This window comes from Lepisma saccharinum, chromosome 23 (genome assembly GCF_977018435.1).
Source record: "Lepisma saccharinum chromosome 23, izLepSacc3.1, whole genome shotgun sequence".
Classification (NCBI taxonomy): domain Eukaryota; kingdom Metazoa; phylum Arthropoda; class Insecta; order Zygentoma; family Lepismatidae; genus Lepisma; species Lepisma saccharinum.
Window position 1 is genome coordinate 34699505 of NC_139251.1, and position 22480 is coordinate 34721984.

A 22480-nucleotide genomic window follows, 5' to 3' on the forward strand; every position below is an offset into this window, starting at 1 on the left:
AGAAACTCTAGTGAGCAAGTAGGAATTTCAACCAAATTAAAACTAATTTACCATCAGACTTATTTAGACATATATGTCTGGTATACCAGTCGTCAGATAGTTCTCTCTTTCTTTCTTTTTTCAAATTGTAAACAAAAAAAAATCATAGCTTTTACTACATTTTATGATTTTGATTAAATGTTTTAATAAATTTAAAGAAATGTACAAGATTACTAAATGAATTTGTCTCTAGTGAACAATAATTTGTTTGTCGCCTATATATACAAATATTTGGTTACGAGAGTATTTCGAGAGTATTTTTTGGATATTCCAAACTAACCTGTTTCTCTGTGTACGGTACATAATTCATCATATAAACACAAACGTGACCCGTTTATACTGTATTCAAGCAATGAAACTTTAGTGGATATAAACTGGATTTTCGTATAAGTCACGCAGAAAAAACGATTTGTTTGAATTAAAAAAGTACGCTTCGTTAAGTTTCTGGTAACAGCAAACCAAACATTTGTAACCTTTACTAAGTAGGTAATATTGACTCAATTTTTTGGCAACTCTAAACAAATTTGCACGATTACTAAATGAATTTGTTTCTGGTGAATCATAATTTATTTGTCGCTTATTTCCGTACCCCCGAAAGACTTACCAAGTATTAAAATAAAATAATGAAAAAGTACTTTTTAGTATTTGTTGTACTATAATCGATGGTTATTTACTCCCTATGAACTTGGAAGACAAGGATTATTATATTGGGATCATACTGCTTTGAAGGACAGTACCAAAGACGATTTATGTACACTGCTACTTATGAAAATATGCATAAAATATTAATCAGGAACATCTTTTTTTATTATTCAATAAATATTGAATCCTTTATATATTTCACAATAATTTCCTTGTTTTTATACAAATTTGGTGATCTTAAGTACACGCAAACTAGATAATAAATATATGCTGTTATATTTATATTCTTATACATCTTTTTAAGTATTCATGTAACAATAACAATGACATATCAATACATTTACATATTTCAATTAATATTTAATTTAATTATAATTTAATTGTTTTAACTTAAACATTATTATTATCATAATTCTTATTATTATTATTTCTGGGACACTTGGTTCGGACCCCCCGCCCCGAAATATATTTCTAGATACCTGCCTGCCTGCAACAATAATAATAATCCCTTAATAATCTCAGAAACTGCGCGTTAAGTCATTGGCAGCACTAAAGACAAACTTATTAGCCAGTACTAATTATTGCAATACAGTGTAGTACATGCTTTGCTTTCTTAGTTCTATAAATCCACCTAAAAGTTCAATGGAAACAAGTAGTGCACAAACTACCACAGTGTCTGCGATAGAGGTGGAACTTGCAAATTAGATAAGCCGACCTTATCTTGATTTATTTTTCTTTACCAAGAACATGAGTGTGCCTTGCTTTCTGTAGATATCGAGCGCCTCCTCCCACGCAGGAAAAATAAAACTCAAAGTTTCTATTTACTTTCGCCAGGCTTGCTAGATACGTTAGCTGCTTTGTGAATAAGAATAAACAATGTTATCATGATTAATAAACAGCTTCGGATTGTTGCGTTGGCATCTGTTTCGACTGAAACGTGCTCATTCTGTACTGAAATGACGTGTCCAGAATTGAAGATATTGGTTCAACCATGATTCTTGATGAAATAGACTACATGTACTTACGCCGTATTCGTCAGTCCAATACAATCAACCGTTTTTTACGATACAAAGTGTAGATTTCATAACTTCCGGACAACTCACAAAGTCTCATGGAAATGACAGAGCTTGACACAACCTTTTTTATAGTTTAAATTAAATCAACAGTTGTTCAAATCAAGTGAATATTTTTATTCTGATATCATTAGCGACAATGTGTGACCACATTGCTATTAATTGATAAAACTAATATTCTCGTTTACACTTCCAAGTCAATATCATCACAATATTAAGAACAGTGGCATCCCTAGGGAGGCTGATAAGTGTTATAACACGTACCTTGAACCAGTTTTGCTAAAAAGGAAATAGGTATATGGATATAAGGTAAGTTTACCACCTTAAGCAAATTTGTTTTAAAAATCACGAAGATTTTTTTTTTTTTTTTTCAAAATATAGAAAATACTTTTGCAATAATAATGTTCAATAGAACAACATATGAAGGGCCAGGGGGAAAAACGATGAATGTTCATTCGAGACAATTTGCCAGGAAATGAAAAACAAAGTATTTCTTTTCATAAGTACGTTAATATATGCCAAAATAATAATGCGTTTTTCAGGCACTTCTCATCGTTTCCCAACCAAGGCCGTTCTCATTCTTATAGTACAGCTTCTGAACTATCAGATGGCGTTGCGATCTCAAAATGGGCGAAAAATCGACATTCATCGTTTTTCCCCCTGGCCCTTCATATACATTTGTGAGAAGAAAAACAGTCCCCTTTCTCGAACAATGACCAAGAGAAAGGGGGAGGGGGGTGTTGCAACTGGCGAAGTTAGGACGCACGTGTTCCCTAACTTCGCCACTTGTGTACAAGCGGTAAACTCAATTAATATTTTAATAACAGTAGAGAGTGGATGCAATTTATTTTCATACTAAACAAAGGCAATATTAATTATACAATATTCATGCATAAATCAGTACAGATTGTAACAAGCACAATTTTAGTCCAAGACATTTTCACTTCATACTGAGAATGAAGTATCAATTTGAGCACTCTGAACAAACGAAAACACATTTTCCATTTTTCGTTAATTCCACACATTCTTCGTGAACGTAACGATGACATAAACTGCAGCATCTCATATCTAGGACACGATCTTCTTTGTAAAGGAAACAATACCAGCTGTATGTACAGTAGATTTGCCTGCTCCAGGATTCTTTTTTGGATGAGGACGGGTTGTGTTTTTAGGTCTTACAGTTTTGGGGGTTGTTGTGGCTGTTGGATAACCAAGTGCGTTGGAACGGGAAGGCCCGGGATCTGATGAATTGGAGAACAAACTTTTCTGAATTTGGACAGCGCAGCTGTTAATTAGTGGACGGTTCCTCTTCGGGAGTCGATCTTACATGTTGTGCACCTTTTAAGTTTTGGTGGCCATCAACTTTCAAAAATCTATATACAAACTAATGAATTCTAAGTCTTACTCTATTTAAAAATACAAGTTTCATTGTCATAACATCAATTCTTAAGTTCGCCATGACGCACGATACAGTGGCGAACTTAAGAACACGTGCAGATTTTATAAACCTTTACTCTGCCGAGGGGGTCGTCAAAAAGTAACCCCGGTTTCGCCGAGGCCTTTGGCGCGAATTTTAAATTCGTACACTTATTTGACAAGAAATGTTCTAACCGTAGACTATTTGACCAATCTACTTCGGATAACTTTTGTTTTTCAGCTAAAGCATCAGGGCATGCAACCGTGCAGAAATCAAAGCGCCAAAACTAATAAGAGGGGTTGGGTGGGGCGCGAAACCCAACTTTTAATGAAAAAAAATCATAAAAATGGGGAGTTTTCTTCACATATTCGATCATGTAATGCACCCAGGAACATGAAATGGCTTTCATTCGATTGAGAATGGACCATTATTTGAAAATAAGGCTAAATTTGCGTCCCCTTCTCAAAATAGCGGGGGAAGAGGGGACAAACTCCCCATTTTTATGAGTTTTTCATTGAAAGTTGGGGCCGCGGCCCACCCAACCCCTCTTATTGGCTTTGGCGTTTTGATTTCTGCACGGTTGCATGCCCTGATGTTTTAGCTGCAAGACAAAAGTTACCCGAAGTAGATTGGTCAAACAGTCTACGAGTTATAACAGTTATAACTTTTTTTCGGTTTCGCCGAGGCCTTTGGCGCGAATTTTAAATTCGTACACTTATTTGACAAAAAATGTTATGACTCGTAGACTATTTGACCAATCTACTTCGGGTAACATTTGTTTTGCATATAAAACATCAGGGCATGCAACCGTGCAGAAATCAAAACGCCAAATCCAATAAGAAGGGTTGGGTGGGCCGCGATCTCCAACTTGCAGTAAAAAAAATCATAAAAATGGGGAGTTTGTTTCACATATTCGATAATATAATGCACCCAGGAACACGAAATTACTTTCATTCGGTTGAGAAAGGACCATTCTTTGAAAATAAGTCTAAAGTTTGCGTACCCTTCTCAAAATAGCGGGGGAAGAGGGGACAAACTCCCCATTTTTATGATTTTTTCATTGAAAGTTGGGGCCGCGGTCCACCCAACCCCTCTTATTGGCTTTGGCGTTTTGATTTCTGCACGGTTGCATGCCCTGATGTTTTAGCTGCAAAACAAATGTTACCTGAAGTAGATTGGTCAAATAGTCTACGAGTAATAACATTTTTTGTCAAATAAGTGTACGAAATTAAAATTCGCGCCGTCTTCCGTACGTAAATTTGGAGTCGGGGGGGGGGGGGGTTGCATCCACATGACGTGCCAAAGCTCCGTTTAACCCACTGTAAGTGTTTCCGACATAACAGAAAAGTATCAAGATAATAAAGAAACAGGAATTTTGTAATCAGCTGCATGGTCGAAAAATCGACAAAAATACGAGTAAAGGTTAAACACGTCAGAAACTACGATATAAGAATTATACATTTAATTTTAACAATACCTATAGAATGTACACAACGTAAGCTTTGAAATGATTAATTATACAATCTAAATGCAATAGTTATTCTGTTGTATTAAATGGATACTTTCGGAGCAATTGTTATATCAGCACTAGCCAGCAACCACTACCAACAGAATGTGGCTACTATATCCAAGCAAGCACGCGCTAACGGAAATCAACCTTCAGTGTTCAACGTAGTTTCCAAGGCACCATGTACCTGGCATGAAGTAGCTTCTGATATCTTTCGGCTAAACATAGAATCTGTGGGGTGGCGAACTTTGGGACAGTGGCGATCTTATGGCTACATACCTTATGATAAAATATAACTCTGATTATTAAGAAGATGGCGCTTCTAAACCTTTCAACTATCAAGGGACACCGTGTTCGATCACCGGTGCAGTAATATTCCATTTTAAAACTGTAGTTCCAGTTCCGATTTATCTATTTCAGCAAACATGGACTTAAACTTTCACGTGTTTGTATCTCTATGTCAATTTAAATGTTGATGTCTTAAAACATTGAAATGTTAATATGAGACGTTTCAGGAAAATCGTATGCAGAAGTACACCTATTGTGTGAATCCGGAAAATATAATGTTTAATACTTAATAAAATCAGTTTGCTTTATAATTTGATAATACAGCTCCACGGTGGGAGATAGTAATAGACACCGTCGACGTCATCAGTGTTGTAAAGGCAACAGGTCCCGTTGCGTTATCACTAACAAAGAGAATTTCACACAGGCAAAAGAACGACAGTGACAAATCAGGCGAAGCCAGGGCTGGCTCGATTGACAGAGAAATTGCACCAAATGTCAGAGACCCGAGCTGAAATTCTGGTCGAGCCTGCCTAAATATCTTCGTTGCACTACACCAGTATGTGTCCAGGATTTTCGAAACGGATGGGGATTATGTATACTTTTCTTTAGTAGTCAGTCCTCATTTTGCCATACTTTATTGCTTTTCATGTTTTTTTGTTTTTTTTGCTTTCTTTAGAAATACTGGACCAAACGGGGGTTATAACACCCACCCCCCTCCCTGTGCATGCCACTGTGTGTGCCAAATTATAAAGTAAAGCCCCTATCACACGGAACTTGATTTCTAGTAGGAATGCCCTAGTTGGTGCTGAACTAACTTTCTAAGTAGCAATCATGGCCGCCTGCCTGACTGCTTTGGAGGAATAGGACATGTTCTAATTGCTACTTGCTTTCCTCGCTGGATTCTGTGGAACAGCCAATCAGACCAAAGTTTCGCCATGTGAAGATAATCTGTGAGTGTGCAAAGGAACGTTTTTGTCTGTGGTTTCGGAGTGTCACTCTAGCAATGTATAACGTATACAGCATGAAAGGCGCGTTGAGTTACACCATCTATGCTGAGTGCACGGTGTTTACATTTGAAACAACTAAAATATTCTTCCATACGTGTACAGTAAACGTCGTAAAGTATGTATTTAAGCAGCGCCATTGTTTTGTACCTAATAACGTTTTATACGAAACGTTATTCCTCTCGGTTGAATTGTTATCGGCTTTTAAAATTTTGAAGTGATACATTGTTTACATCTCACGCGGCCGCCATTACAACTTCCCTCGTATGGGAACAAAAGTCTATCGACAAGTACATTGATAAGTATCGTGTGAGGCGAAAACTAGCAAATTGGTAGACAGTCCAGCGCCAACTAGGGCATACCTACTGGAAATCCAATTCCGTGTGATGCGGGCTTAAGTCAAGTGGCCCTCGATTGTCCTCACGGCGCTGAACCAGCATCGACATTTTCATCCCTCATCCAATCTCATTCAGAGCAATTCCGGAAAAATGTCAACCTTGATGGTCAAAATTATATGTCAGTGAAGAGCAATGAGCGTACGTTTTAATATATTTAGATTGCGAATATACAATGCATTTGTTTCTAAACTAACATTTGTCTATAAAAAAAAATTCCTCATCAAGTAGTACTATTCCACTAACTTTGATTCAGAAAATCTAGATTCATATCTTGCTAATTGTGTCAGTCTGTTAGCTTCAATTTTTTATATATTGCTCTGGCAGAATACATTTGAAGAAATTTTGCTACATAAGAAGAAAGACTACCACTTGTATATTTTCTGGGTTATATTATTTTTCATTATATGTTTCATGAATCTTGTACAAGAAATATAAATAAAACTGCTTCTAAAGTGTCAGTCCGTTACCTCTGGAATTGCTCATCATCATAAATAACTGTAACTGAAATGAAAGGTCTATGTGTGAAATATATAGCCTACTTTTAGGTTGACATTCATTCTATATAAGGGCGTGCCCCCCTGCCCCCTTTTCCGACATCCATGATCTCTTTGTTTCCCAGGTGACGTTACTCACTTAGGGTTGGCCTCCGTGGCGGAGTGGTAAACACAACATGCTACGGCGCCAAGGGTCTCTGGTTCGAATCCCAGCGTGGATGTTCACTGTGAGTGTTCCATCATATTACCACTCATTATCATCGCCGCGATTATCCAAAATAAAAGCGACGCTAAATAATCAAAATCAAATCAAATCTCGGACTTCTCTCCCCACTTTCACACTATTCTTTCGTGCTTGGTTCGACTGAAGTCCCGGTACCATCTCTACAACATTTTCGTCGTCGCCTTGTAATCAAGGAACCCCGGGTTCGATACACGGTGGAGTTACATAGTCGTTTGATCCCACCTTAAAATGTAGATCCAGTCCCGATTAGCATTTCTGTGCAAGAAGTGGACTTAAAAACTAAAACAATCTACATTATATTCAGCGCGGAATTTTGCACAGCTGGAAATAGAGTTGAAATAAGATGAAAATAACTCCGATTTTTGTACCAAAACCTAGAAAAATTGCAGTAGAAAGTAAATGTAAAGTTTTCCTCTCATAAGTTGGTGCTTCCGTATTTTCCTCGCAGTGAAAGCCAGCTGATAAGAACATGCGCCGCGTATATCACAGTAGGGCAGTTCGAACCAGCTCGCGTCACGTAAGGTTGTGATGTCACAAGGCGCATGTAGTGAATAAAGAAACCATCACATTGTGCGCGAGTATTGTTTGTGTTCCGTTTCATTACGAAGTGCCGATTACTCTGCTCACCCCACCCCCGTCTCGCGGGGCGTGCCCCTGAGAGATATCGCCCCCCTCTCCTTTTTTGTGGAGGGAACAGCTGTATCTCTTGCAGAACGTCCCAAACCTTGTCGGAGGTCGCTACGAAATCTCCAGTGTTCTAGCATTACAACGTCTGGGTCGATATTTCGAAGCGCATAGCGGAAGTGCAACGAAGCATTTGGCAATTTCACTTTCGTTTCACTTAAAGGTAAGTGCGAATGACACTATATTTTACGAGGCCTCCTACTCTTTCACTACGCTCAAATATTGAACAATGTGTTTCCGAATTCAGAAATGCCATTATGATAGGCATTACTTAAAGTGACATACCCTGATGAAGATGTGAGCATTTTTCTAGTCAATCGTGTGGGTTATATTTGGTCACGATTATCTCAATAACCAGTTTTCAGAAACTTTTCAAATTTTAACTGAGCACTGAGAATGGATATTTCTAGAGAACTATTGTTTGATATTCTCATTTATTGTATCACATTTCCGAGAAATAATTCATTAATTTTCGACTTAAAATTTCAAATATTTTTCACTTTTCTTGAAAGCGCGGTTGAAAGTGAACCATGATATTATATTTATATTCTTTTACGTTACTGGTGATGGATGAATTATGATCTGGCGAAGTACATGAGACTAACTCAATGATGCACTCATGTCTTGCCCATGATTCGTACCTGGGACCTCTGGCTTCTCAGTGTCGTATGCTGACCACTTGACAACGAAGGGTGAATGGTGATTAGATGCAAATTATGAAGAAACACTTGCCATGACTGAAAAAAAAAACTTACGTAGCGCTGTTTCTGGTTAAGAGTGCAAATGTGTTGTGATTCTTCAATTGCTTTGCTTTAAGTCTCACTAGATTAACCGCGACGAATATCAGAGTACAAGAGTTGGAAATACAGTGTATATGAAAGATGTCAAGTCGTGGGATTTGAACACGAGACTTACCAACACGACTAATACAATGTGAGAACATTTTTCGTAAAGAGTAGTTAATATTCCGTCCTGGATTCAATTTTCAGCATGAAATCAATGCATTACTGTTTCGTTACCGTAGGGCACATTCCACTGGTTCAAGTCTCACTCTAAACTGAGCAGGTCCAGCTCCGATTCTCCTATCTGACCATGAAGTGAACTTAAAAAACAAACTGTCATCAACGAGAATGCATAGAGTCTGGCATGCATACACTGCACTCCATAACATAATGTCATTGATAAACACTATCATTTGTAGATAAATGCATTTTTCAATCGAAGGAGAAAGGTTAACAAGAGTTTCACCAAATGAATCGAAGACTAAAATTGGTAAACGCTGTAAGTGCCACAATAATTCAAACACCGTTTTCCACGTTAAACTGTGAAATGTGCCATGCTTTATAATGTGGTAAACGTGAAATGTGGCTGGTAGCCCTCTAAGTAGTTCAAAGGGCGTGTAAAGAGGTCACTAGTGTGCACGTTCTTACGGGCTGATGTGCGGAACGATGCGATTTCCCAACACTTTCGCTTTTGAGAGTATTGGATTTGTTAAAAATGCAACAATCATGTGTTTCCGTAGTTTCAAAGATATCCATGCGAGTAATCGGTGGATTTTTTTTTTCACAAATTGCCTTCCATTTAAGAAGTTTGTGGTATACATGGTGATATTTCGTTGTTGAGGGTGATGGTAGTAGTAAGTTCGTTTTAAAAAAATAAGGCCAGTGTTGCCAACCGTAACGTTATTTCATGTCTCGTACGGACATAAATCTACGGTTCTGAGAATTTTAGATACATCTAAAATAATTAGCAATGGTGTGTCAATAACGATTTGCGTTTTTTAAAAATGAATTAGTGTCATTTCTAGGTTATGATATGTCAGAGAAAAAATATGTAAGTCGCTACAAAAATCGTTCCTTTCCGGTCCGTCGTAGCCACTCGCTTTCGAATCGGACGCGTTCGGGAAATTGAACGACTTCCGTTCCGGAACTGGGACTGAAATGTATAATAAAGCCTTAATAGCGGATTTGATATTAGGAAGTTGTGTATTACAAATAAACTCTAATATTAATAAGCAGAATAAAATATATTATCAAATTTTCACCTCTAGCAAGCCGTTATTTATTTAATAACCGGCCGTCTTGTTTCCTTGAGCCTTCGTGACAAGTCTGGTCCGTGGATCAATTAAGTCACTGATGTAGCCTACAACTTTTTGAAATCTATAGCAAACTGGCCACGAGCACATATATTGGTTTATAGGTGAGTTTAAGTTTTTGTTTTAAGTCCATTTTATGCACAGATAGACTAATCGGGACAGAATCTAAAGTTTACAGCGGGATCCCAACCACATGTGCCTCCACCGTGTATCGAGCCAGGGACCACTTGATTACAAGGCGACGATTTTACCACAACGCCATTGGGAACACAGTTTCTTGATTTATAAACGAGACCTCCTGGATTTTTTTACATCCTGCCAATTTCTCGTTATAATTGCATAGGATTTAGTCATTTGTTCCTTCTACCGTTAAAAATACAATGAATACGGTTCAATACGTTTCAGGAAACTAAAGTTATTCTTTCTCATTATTTTCACGCACATTTCAATGTCAACCCCTCCCGTTGGTGAAAGTATAAAATAGATACATTCCTATATTAATTAAGAATATGTTTTCCCTGTTTTCCTGTTACAGTGATCGTCTTCGGAATCTCTCCTTTTTCAAGGTAGTTACTTTTTTAAAAAGAAAACTCGTCCGTTACAGTGGAGTATATTATTTACGGATACCTGCCGATACTATTCCGGAATTTTGGTCTTTAACGGGCTCTACTAAAAAGCCGTGCAAAACTTTCGCGGAGCATAATTATCCTGGACATTACGAAAAATTTGAAATTTATTTTCATTTTCCACCAGTTTTGTGTTAAAAACTTAATTTTGTGATGACAACGTAACATGTAATTTAGTATTCTGATATAATTTCGAAATATTTTAAATCAAACATCTTGGCAAATTAATGCATATAATTCGAGTAGAATATTTGCACACTAACAAATTTTGATTATTACAATTTTCAAGCATCGGTATTGGTGAAAGTATCGATATCAGCAGTGGCGACGATCAGGTTCCAAATATGCGGGGGCAGGGGGCAAAAGTAGCAAAAAGTGAGGGGGGCAACTGCATCCCCTCGCCGCCACTGGATATCAGTATCGGTTCAAAGTGGTATGCTCAGCCCTAATATAAATTTCAGTTTAAAGAGTTATTAAGTGATTCGTCGATTACATAAACACTTCTGACGTCGCCTGGATAGTGCTAGTATGCCTAATAATACCAAAGTTAATTTCCCAGTCTTTTGGTCGTACTGATAAAACCACATTTGCCGAACAGACTTGATAAAGTCGCCCATCTGCCTTGCTTCAAATACCAAAAGATGAGAGCAAATGTGTGACCACAGATCAATAAAAAAGATGTGCCACTTCTAACAAAAATGTGTGACATAGTCGGATCGACTACAGCGACACAACCCAACTTTGGAAAATATACCCGATTACAATCATACCCCGCTTACGACCAATGATTGCCGTTAAAATTTTCATGAAAAGGACCTTGAACAAATAACAATTGAATATTACTGACAAAATGGTTAAAATATGAAATATGCTAGCGAAGCATCTTAATTTGTTTTTCATAACATGAAATTACTATATATTTCAGGAACATATACCAGGTCGTGAAAATGCTTATCCATGCTCCAGAACTCCAGAATACATATCATATGTGCCTCTTCTTGGAAAAAATTTGTGGGCGGCCTTGAATATGGGTTTTATGGCAGGATAGGAGGGGACTATTGCACATGAAAAAATGGAAGATAAAGATTAATTCGTGAACCGACATGAGACATGACTAATCTCTCACACATTTGAGATTTCAGGAATCCCGAATAACATATTGCTCAAAGATAAGATATTCTTCATCTTTAGATCGTGAACCGACCCATATTCACGTTTGAAGTCGAATTTGATGGAAGAAATCAGGATTAACGGAAACTGTGACGGAAATCTAATACTGAACAACGATTCACACGTGTATTACATTGTATCGTTAATTTTTGAAGAAATTTTACGTAAATATTAATTGGCAGTGTGATTTGGGTCACATGTTTCTCGGAATGCGGATATTAAACCAACTGGAAGTTGTATAGCAAGCAGTATAGTATACACATAAAGATAATAACGTTTCAATGGCTATTGTTATAATTGTTGTTAATAATAAAAGTATTAATAACGAAGTTACAGTTATATCATAATACATTTCAGAATGGTGTGAATCTATAAATACTTTTTTTTTTAATTTCGGTCATGAGAATGAGTGATGATTAGATTAAATTGATGAAGGGACACACAAAGAAGGCCCAGACTGGATTCAAAGCAGGGAAAGTCAACCACTTAACTCTCTTGGCCACCTAGGAATCTTATAAATTTTATGTCCATAACAATATTCGATTTACATTTCATATTTATTCGTTGGATTCTTATTTTTTTAATTGTAGGGATTATCTGTTCACATACACCACACATATACCATGTTGGAGTGGTCAGCGGCACACTTTAAACGATACGTCATGCCAATACTATGGCAGATAACAACATTTAGATTACTTGTGCTGTCACTTGGGTATCGATGAGGTTAAGTCAGATTGCCAGGCGAATGCCTTCCCGATAAGAGTAGTGGCTATCGATGTCGCATTTAAAATCAAAGAATCCTGTGTTCGATTCTTGGTGAAGCCAATTTGCCCACTTTAAACTGCACGTTCAGTCGCTTTCAGCCACCTGTGAGCTTAAAGTAAACGTTCTGAAATTTCGAAAATTGAAAATTTTAAGGATTTTTATCCGGCATTAAAATTATTACACGTTAGCTACAATTTGAAGAAATTACATCCCCCGTGTACATCTGCAGGTCACCTACTAGGCACATCTAGGTCGCAGAGATGGTGATGTAATTAGCGTCACGCTCCGACTGCCTTCTGAAGACGGTATAGCCTATTCAGGAGAAGAAACAGTCTGTACGCTTTTACAATGTTGATCGAGTGTGTGTGTAACCTTTGGGTTTTTTAGCCTCCATGATACGTATAGTGATGACTAACGTTGTCGCAGTGTAATCAAAGATGAGGTTTAAATCCCAGTGGAAGAGCAATATACTGCCTAGGGTAATTCAGATCCCACTTCGAAGTGTAGATCCAGTGTATATCTAAGAATATTTTCTGTTCATTTTAATTGTTTCAAGGGTATAATTTTTGGATGATCAAAATAGAAATCAAACTACACATTTTTTTCTATACATTTTTTCTCTCTCTCTCTCTCCCCTAACACCTATAGGCTGCTATAGGAGATATGGTGTGTGTGTGTGTGTGTGTGTGTGTGTGTGGGTGGGTGTGTGTGTGTGTGTGTGGGTGTGTAAAAGAATGATTATCATTTCAAGATGACAATGCAAGAATATTACTTGTTCTCAACAAAACTTCCCAGGAATATAAATGTCACATTATTTACGCCTATAACACAAATAGCGGACTTCTTGATCCACAGTGAATCGAATTTCATTTTAAACTATAGCCCAAGTCCCGATTAGATTATCTGTGCTTAAAGTGGAATTAAAAGAAACTTGAACACACATAGCTATAATTTTTTTTATTTTTCCTTTGCTGTTCGATTTAATTTATCTAGATGTAAGTATAGGTGACTATTTAATGCTCAATTTATGTTTGTATATATATATATATATATATATATACACACATGTGTGTACATAATGTCATAGCAAATGAAGCGAACATTGAATATAGAAAACATATTTTTAGCCAATTTGTCTCAAGAAAATAACATTGAGCATGCATTTATTATCTTTATACGATATCTTGTATCTCATACTATCTATTGTATTTTATATTATATTATGCCTATAATTTTATAGATGTATTCTAAATGTACATGTACAATGTGACAATTCCAAACTTTTGTAAAGTTGAATGGATGCTAATAAATCAATCAATCAATCAATTATACAGAACCTTTGCGCCTTTTTACGTTTTTAGAATTCTGACAAATCATCATCGATTTTTACGCCTGCCTTTATAGGTGAAGCTGTTTTCTTTTCAAAGTCATCTTTTAATCTGCTCGTTACATTATCACTTCGCTTTTAATCCGTTTGATACACAAGTTCAACATCCGCTACATATAAAAAACTTTTATTATTAGTTTGCTGCCAGGACAAGGTTTAAATCGGCCCTAGAAGCGATAACCCACATACATTCCTAAGTGTTTTTTGTGATATTCGGCAATTTGTTGAAAGAGCTAATGCTTTCATATCATCGTGTTACGTAAACGAAATCTCTTCTTGCGTCAGTGTTTGCTCAAATTTGGGACAGGTATTTTTGACAGATGTACAAATACTTAGTTCTTTTGTAGATTAGATATTCTTACTGTCGGATAGAAAAGGTATTTAACAACTTTGGAGTACCGCAAATCCAACGGAAATGAAAGCCTGATTGACAAATTGAATAAAAGAGATTGTAGTTAACCCTAGCTTCTGATGTTCAGCTTGCTCTACCACAAGTTTTCACACTATTCGCTCTATCTTTTATGCATCGTACTAACCTATTGCCATTGCACTGTTCCATTCACTGTACCTCCCCAACTGTATTGGTTATAGTTGGTAACCACGTGAGATTCGTTAGCTCTTTCGTAGAAAGTCTGAATCTCAAAATTCAAATTCCTCAGAAAATCATGCAGGTTGGAAAGAGCCTCACGTTCAATTTGACTAGACAGGCTACGTCTAGGTCTTGCTTTGTTTACTAAGAGTTAAAACATTGGTCTTGTATTTTTTTATGAGCATGGCAAATACTGTACTACTTTGTACTTATTTTATTTAGATTTTTTCAGGGGATTGTGGGTTAGGTAAGTAACAAAAGATGCACATAGACATGTGTTCTAATTTGTAACAAACAAAAAACGCCAGATCTTTCTTCTAGTCCATCACTTGGGTCACTTAAAATAATTATGTCACGTTCAATACGGTTAACTCCTGCCTTTCAAGTGTTTGACATTTCCATGTTCTTCTACTTGACAATTTAATTTTATATTAAAATCTATTAGAGACGTGGTGGGCTAGTGGAAATGGCGGGAGAGACGATTTCGATTCCCCATGTAGGTGATCCGAGTAGGGAAATGTTTTCCAGCAGTATCCCTGTATAAAGCAGCTTTGGGGCTCAGACAGCCTCTAATCAATGGGCATACCTGCCTACAAGTAACAACTTGTAGAGGAAGTTTGCAGGCAGATTTTACGTTGGTCTTGGGAAGTAATCTTTCAGTACTTTCTCGAACTGTTCAAACTACATCTAGTAGAAAGACCTACATGGTTCTACTGTCATACACGCATACGGAATAGTGTTTTATAGGGATTGTACCGGAACCTCCATTAAAAATCGAGACAAGACAGAGACTAAATTTCTGAAACTTTTATCTTGTACACGATTTTGGTACACTAAAAAGTAAGGTATATTATATTAAATATTTGATCTAAATAAAAATGTATGTACTATTGGAAATGTTCAGACATGTCAAAGGGGCGGTGACTGGAACTCGAGACGACACCAAGAATGAGGCAGAAATTTGCAACTCAGGACGAGATGAGCCATGCCAAGTCTCGTCTCGTATCATCTCAGCGTTTTACGGCACGTTAGGGGAGGAAAAGATTATCGCACATGAACATATGGAAGATAATATATTAGTCCCGATATGAGATAGGAACAAATCTCTCACACATCCGAGATTTCAGCCTCCCCGAATACCATATTGATCGTAGATAAGATAATATTCTCCTTTTGATCTTTAACCGGCTCATCGCGTGTGAAGTCGAATTTGCTGGAAGAAATCAGGATTAGCAGGAAATGTGACGCAAATTAAATATTGGGCAAGATTCATACGCAGTGGCATACGCATTATTTGCCCGTGCACAATGGCCTTTTAATGCTAAGCCTTGTCTACCAAGAGAAAGTAAACTGTTCTTACCCCACGAGACGGTCTGAGAGTCTCATCTTGTTTGAGATAGGGCTCGAAAGTTCATGACCTAAAAACAATATGCACCCTTAAAATGAAAGCTTTATTTTTCATAAATTACAAGAGACTAGTTGAATAACTTGATAAAATCTGTTTGGTGGTTTAAACTATCGAAGCAAAAGAGAAGAAAGCAATTAAGTGCTAATGTAGTTTTCTGTATTTTAACTTCAAGGTTACATAAAATACTGTGCAAGGTTTTCTTCTTTCAGGGTGGGCCTTGCACGATACAGCAGTCAGTCAACATCTGAAAATACAGTTTTGATTCTTGTGCATCAGATTATATTTTTTTATGTTGTGACTAATTTCACTTTAAAAACCCAAAAATAAAGTGATAATAGTGACCAACACGGGAAACTCAAAGATCACCCAAAGTATTTTTAATTTGCTGGAGGAAAAATAAATTCACCACAATAAATTCCACAAAAATCACTGTCAAAGATTTCAGTTAAAAATAATATTGTGCTTTTTCATTGACCATATTTACGATTAATAGCGTGCTTGCTAAAAACACCATGTTAGGGAATCTGAATATGTAAGTTAACCTACTAAATGCATTTAAAATTCATGAAACAACTGGGAAGGAGAAGAAACAATCCTCCAAAATGATATAAAATGCAATAAAGACGGCAAAAAACACTGATAAATGACCTAAAAGCAAAAAAAACCGATGGAAAATGAAAAAAAAATGCAAAATAAAAACAATGTTTTTTTTTGTTCTAAGTAAAGTGAAACGAACTACAGTAAGGTATAACATTGTCTTCAAAGCTCAGAAAAACATATGATTTGTCATCATCTTCCTAGCCCTAGTTTGAGACATCAGCAGGAACGTTATGACCAGGGGACGGATTTGTACGTAAATACATATTCTTTATATGATGCTAAAATAAATATTATTTTCTATTGTGTTTGCGAATCGTAGTGTGTAAGCTCGAAAAAAATGCCATTTTCTATATATTTACATTTACTAGCTATTAGCACCCATATTTTAATTTCTTTTAGATATGATTTCCTTATTTTCTAGCATTTTCTGGCATACTCGTATATTACATATACGTAGAGGAAATGTCTAAATATGGGCCCCCCTTTTTATGTTGTCATTTTCGGAGGAAAACAATTAATATATCAAGCACCTGCCTTTAAAATGCATATCTATGAAATATATACTTAAATGTAATAGCATGCTAAAGTATAGAAGGTCTCCATTTTTTGGTAAATGGTAAAATGATGTATTTCAAAATTGTGTTCTAAATAAATCATGGCATAGCCCATATTTAGACCATAACGCTATTTTTCTTCTTCAATTTATTTTCGCTTTCTGTGATGGCATTATACAGGGTGGCGCGGAGCCGACTGACACATTTGAAAGTTGAATATATTACGCATGCGCGATAGTTTGAAGTGGATTGAGGGGGGGATTAGAAGAGGATAGGACGCCATTTCATAAGAACACAGCAACAGTCATGATGGACCGTTGGAGCGTTGAACATCGCGTTTTCTGTGTTCGTAGTTATTACGAAACGAAGTCAGTGGTTAAAGTGCAGCGATTGTTCAGAAAACAATTCATTGTTAGCCGACATGGTAACGTACCGTCTCGGAATACCATATTGGCTTGGGTGAAGAAATTTGAAGAAACTGGCAGTGTATTGGATGTGAAACATGGAGCTCCAACGACAGTGCGTACGCCCGAGAACTTGCAGAGAGTGAGGGAAGCATTTGAACGTAGTCCACAACGCTCGGCACGCCAGCAGTCTCGGATTTTAGACGAGTAGGAAAGGTTTATCATTAATACTAAAATATATCAAATTTCACCCATACAAACTGCAGGTTGTTCAAAAACTTTACGACACAGACAAGGAAGCAAGAGTTACATGCTGCACTACCATGATTAATTTGCTAAAGGAGAATCCTGACACCATCAATAATTTGCTAATGACTGACGAAGCACATTTTCACCTTTCGGGCTATGTAAACAAACAGAACATGCGCTACTGGTCACCAGTAAACCCGAAAGAACTGCATGAAACGCCATTGCACTCTCCCAAAGTGACAGTTTGGTGTGTTCGGGATTGTTGGGCCGTATTTCTTTGAAAATGACAATGGAGAAGCAGTGACTGTTAATTCGGAACGTTATGTGGCAATGCTGGAACGCTTTGTGGAACCCGAGTTACGACGTCTAGGTATTGATCCCAAAACACTTTATTTCCAGTAGGATGGAGCAACAGCCCACACCGCAAGAATCAGTATGGAACTCGTTCGACGGTTGTTCCGAAGTGTTATCTCTCGAAGGCGAGAGATTGCATGGCCAGCTCGGTCACCCGATCTTACTGTCCCTGACTTTTTTTTCTCTGGGAATTCTTGAAAGACCGTGTGTTCAGAAGGCATATCACGACTCTTCAACAACTGAAAGAAGCCATTGTTGAGGAAGTAACGGCTATTGATGAGGAACTACGGAGACGTGTGTACAATAATTTCCAGAGACGTCTGCAACAATGCACTGATGCCGAAGGAGGCCACCTGTCTGATGTAATTTTCAAAAAATGAACTTGTAAGTTGTTAGTAATAAAATTGCATACTTCAATGTACAATAACATACGGTTTTCCTTAGTCTCCTTCTTTTGTTTCATCATCTATGAGCATATCAAATGTGTCAGTCGGCTCCGCGCCACCCTGTAAAAGCTCACATTTGTTTTATGTACCACTAATATCATAACCTATACAAAGCAGATGAGAATTCAGAAAACGCTGAGTTAAGACATACCTGCAAAAAGTTTTCTGAGGTCGCAATTCTATAACAGCGTCCAAGGCCGAAACTAACCACCACTTTCTCTTGCGAATTGGCGCCGCAACCTTCTTTGTCCTTGACAGATAACCAGTTCCAATAGCCTCTGCCAGGCTGCAGCACCCGGGAGCGCTGATAACTCCAAAACCCATATTTAAACCTTCGCCCATATTTAGACCTTCTCCACTACTATTCCATTTCTTGTGTTAAAGTACGAAAAATTTCCATTCATCTGCAATCTCTTCGTTTTGCACTGTGTTTGTTTCAAATCCTGGCAACATAACAGGCAAGTCATCTGTTATTCTAACATTCTGTTCTGTTGGCAATATACTCCACTATCGGATTAAAAATTATAGATACTCGAGTTTAGATTGCTATTAAAAATTAACCAGTAGATAATTAATAATAATTAGTTTCTGTGACTGCCCCTCGAGAAAAAATCCAGCGGGTGTCCTTGACGTGTAGCTTTATCTAGAGATGACATTGTCTTTTTAAGATCGTTCTTTAATCTGGTATTTACATCAACTCTTCACTTTTAATCCATAAGTTCAATATACGCCGTGTATATACACAAAAGATATTGTTAGTTACGTGACAAGAGGTGGCTTAAGCCTGACATACAAGAGATAACTCACATTTTTTTAGGTGTCTTTTTTATGATATTCGGCAATTTGGTGACAGCTAATGGTTCCAAATTGTCGCTTTACATAAAAGAAATTGTTTCTTGCGTCAGGATTTACTCATATTCTGGCACGACAATTTTCGATAGATTTGCAAATACGAAGCTCTGCTATAGGTGAGATATTCCTGTTCATTAATTGGCGTAACCAACCATGAGCTCATCGTACCTGAGCCCAAATGATCTACAAATATTCAGTTTATTAAAGATATTTACAAAAGACTCTATGGTGCATTGTTCACCTTGACAAAAATTATGCTTTCATTATTGATACTGAGCTTGTAGTGTTGAAAGCAACCAACAGTGGAAAATATCTCAATGGGAGTGAGCAACTAATGTATCCAAGAATTTGTTCAATATAACACATAATTTTGTGTTTACATCTCTAACTCTTAACTCTTCTTCTAACTGTGTCCTCCACACAGTAAATATTAACTTCAAAATTAGTATCTTATGACTGCAGTAGTCACTTAGTGATAGCTGCATAGTAAGTTGTTATTTAAGAACTATCTTCCCCTGAAAAAAATCAGACATTTATTTATATCAAATGTTGAGCCCTACGTGCATATTATCTTGACTACGCCCCTGTTCCCACCATCTAAAATAATGTTGGAAAAGAGGAATGTGAAAAATGGAGCGCGAGAAATGAATGGATGGATATGTTCTAATGAGCACCGTGAAACATGGGTTGAAGGTCATCACGAATTTGCATGGAACAACGTTTAACAATGAATTTCTTTGAGTTAAGGTTTTGCAAGGTTAATTCGACTTAAGCAAACATCAGTTGCATTAAAATTGAAACTAAAATCAACGAGCCTGTGTACATTCCTAGGTGTTCACTTAGGGGTATCCATCCCCCCCCCCCCCCAAGGCCAATGGCTTAATCCCCCCAAAATCATGTCATGCTTCCCCCCAAATTATATTATTGGCGCACTCAAACCATATATAATCCCCACAAAGTAAAGATCAGGACGATACTATAATACGGTTCCTCTTTCAAAGAACTCACCCCTTCGTTTTCTTGGGGTAAATATAATTATTTTAGTAACCCATAACAATTATTATGTGGATTTTTATCTTCAGTGCAAATGTAACTTGTTAAAGTATTTTTTTTCTGTGACGTGAAATTAGAAATGCGAACGATATATTTTTGTTCCAAATGATGCACCTGCTTTAAATTAAGCAGTATACCAACATTAAGTGATGTTATTAATGAATATCGAGAATATCGCTTATGTCTTGTAATGCACCTATAGTATAAAACTTCACATCCACCTCAGCAAAGCTCCAAAGAAACACGCATTCTTGCAACACATTATTGCGAGCGAAGCGAGGAAGAAAATTTTTATAGTATCCATCTCTTTGCAGGCTTTCAAGAATATTAATTTAATGGGGTGTCAATACTTTCTTAGGATCCCGAGATAATTAATTAGTCTTTTCCAGCTTCTCTTATGGCACGTTCGAGGTCTAAACGTCGCTAAATACAGTCTTTAATGTTCGAACTCTCTCTCCACTACAGAAATTCCTTGACAACCTAAGATTTAACACTTTATCAAAAGCTTCCTATCTCCCCCTTTAAATTTAATACTCAATCCTACCACCATAACTTCCAAGCCAATTTTAGACTTACTGTTGATATTGAAGAGTGGATATTTCCTCCTCCAAAAAATTAATTCTCAGTCTCCACACAAGAATTTCGCAACAGTCTAAGACAATAGTAATATCCAAGAATTGGATACCCCCTCAGTTTAATGTTCAATATCCTTCTACCTAAAATACCCGCATTAATCTAAGACCTAGAGTTGGATACTGTCCCCCCCCCCCAAAAAAAAAACGTTTAATAGCAGAATCCTCCCAGAACCAACGTGTAAAATAAGGCCTAATATTTTTTGGAGGTTTCGAGGTGAATATTTTTCCCCACCCCGTCCCTTCGATAACACCCTTAAACACTTTCTTTTCTTCATCTAATGGATTAAATATGGTGCATTTAAAGTGTAAAATTTTTACATTTATTTTGGAAAAATATATAAATGTTGAATTTTATATTATTTGAAGGGAAAAATCCCCCCAAAAAATTTCGATGGCGCAACCTGCGCCATAATCTCCCCCTGTGGGCACCCCTGTGTTCACTTGTTTAAATTTCACCTTGGATCTGCAGAGTTATTTTACGATTAAAAGTGATGAAGGAAAAAGAAATATGTGTGTTCTAGCAGATGTAGGGAATATATCGTTTAGATTCCTGGAATGGTTCTTCTTCGATGGTTTCACTCCAAATATCCCATTTCTAGATAGACTGTTGGGGGAAAGTTTTGTTGTTCCGAGAACAAATTGGCAAATGAACAACAGAGAAAAACCAGCCAGGAATGCCGATGGTTAAAGTTGGAAGAAATCCCCGCTTTACTCATGGCGCCTTCGTGACTTCAGATGGAAACTGCAATGCAGTTATCGTGACTCATCGCAACAAGACGATGAAAAAGGTTTTTTTTCTTCCTTTCGGAATGCTGCACAGTGAGTACTGAGACTACTCAATGATCAGTGATCATGAGATGACTGTAGGTAGAGCTTGGGGGGCACATCTTTAACGAAACGTAAGATTCGAACGAAAATAATTGACCTCGTGAACTTTGTGAAACAACACCAACCATAAGAACGCTCTACGTGAAAGCGCCAGTCGAAGTATTAGAAAGGAACTCTACTGCTAATTTTGATCATATTTTCAGAACAGATACATGTATACTCATCTTTTGCATGTTACTCTTCAAATTATATTGTACACGTATTTTCCGAAATAGCACAGTTTGAAGCAATCATGCACGCTCATTGTCTGCAAGTAGCAGACCATCTTCATGGAACAAACCACCGGACCCTGTGGCCAGGGACGGCGACAGGGGTGGGCACGGGTGGGCAAGCGCCCACCCAAAAATTCCTGTGCCCACCCGATTGCCCACCCAATCAAATTCACTAAGTACATATACTTAGAGATATGTGAATGTTGCAATAAATTAGTGTATTCTGGTGTTCATTACATGTATATTTTACTCATGAATATTATCTTTACTAGAAATGTTCACATATAATCATCCCATAGAAGCTGATTTAACTTTGTCATTACTATTAGAAAGCAAAAGGAATTACTAGAGATCTTGAAACAAGAAAACTGTGACCAATTGAATACTTCTATGATTAGAA

The 22480-nt window shown here is 37.1% G+C and overlaps 1 protein-coding gene across 3 annotated transcripts in view; it reads left to right on the top strand.

Moving 5' to 3' along the window:
• LOC145977715 (Golgi-associated plant pathogenesis-related protein 1-like) overlaps positions 1-22480 on the top strand; it is a 179974-nt gene that overhangs the window by 15030 nt on the left and 142464 nt on the right. Inside the window, exon 1 of one of the 3 annotated variants that reach the window (XM_083109956.1) lies at positions 7637-7953. The exons of the other annotated variants lie outside the window; for them this stretch is intronic. The gene's annotated coding sequence lies outside the window, so the exon portion shown is untranslated. Of the gene's footprint in view, positions 1-7636; positions 7954-22480 lie in introns of those variants that run through there. 3 annotated transcript variants of the gene reach the window in all.